This window comes from Myotis davidii, unplaced genomic scaffold, assembly GCF_000327345.1.
Source record: "Myotis davidii unplaced genomic scaffold, ASM32734v1 scaffold330, whole genome shotgun sequence".
Lineage (NCBI taxonomy): Eukaryota > Metazoa > Chordata > Mammalia > Chiroptera > Vespertilionidae > Myotis > Myotis davidii.
The window spans coordinates 7,711,967-7,713,073 of NW_006283770.1; positions in this window are offsets into that span (position 1 = coordinate 7,711,967).

Here is a 1,107-nt window from a genome sequence, read left to right on the forward strand (position 1 = left end):
ACAGAACAGAACAAGACACACTCACACACCCAGATGATTGATGAAGGCTTAGCAGATGAGAGTCCGAGTTTACTGAGATTAAAACCGGGACAGTGTTGAGAGGTTTGTCCATGCACCAGTTAGTGGGAAAAATTCTCCTTTTCCTTTCAAGGAGGGAGAAAATGGCTCTCCAATGCAGTGTGAGCAGTGTCAGGTCAAGCTCTTGTGGTAAAATGAAACCACAGAGAGATGGACCTTCAGAAATAGAAATCTAAAGATGGAATAAAAACCCTGATCATTAACAGAGATGCCCCCACTGGGGTGGAATATTGATTCTCCTTATAAAACAGAAACAAACAACTGAAAGGTTTACCACACTCTGTAAGGAAGATACCAGTATGTTGAAGACACGTAGTAGCACGGCATGTAACCAGCAACATCACGTAGACCTGGAGGAACTTCTGCCTACGCGTTAGCTGGAGACTGTTAAGAACCTTAAAAAAATGGATCTTTTTTTTTCTTTTCTTTTTCCCATAGTCACACACCCATACAAATGAGTCTTTTAAATGAGATAAAAGTCACAGCAACATGAGTTCTCCTACTGAGTGGGATGACTTTTTAGCCCTGTTTGCTCTGATGGGGAAAATAAAAAAACGGACCCCAGGCAGACACGACACTCATCCATGAACAAGGTTAGTACAAAACCAGTAAGGCATCACTTTGGGAAGGTCAGCACCGAAGAGGTCAGGCAAGGCTCGTCCAACGAAGCCCGAGGCCGGGGCATCCAGGAGGGAGTGGCCGGGCTGCCACTCCCTAGTTGAGTTGCATCACGTTTGTTCTGAGAAAAGTGCAAGTCTTTCGAGAGGTGACCTCACCACCCACCTGAGGTTGGAGCTGGCACGCTGGAGGTGTCAACGTGCGTTCCGAAGCCTCGAGGACAAGAAGGAAAGGCAAGGTCCCGGCTCCCCCACGTGCTGAGGATGGGGTCCCGGTCCACTCCACAGGACGTGGTGACCCAGGCCCCAGGGGGAGGCGAGTGTGTGGAACTGTGAGGATGGACAACTGAAAACCAAGACTCAACTCCTGCGGTTCTCACTTTCACCAAAGGATTGATTCTGACTACGGGTG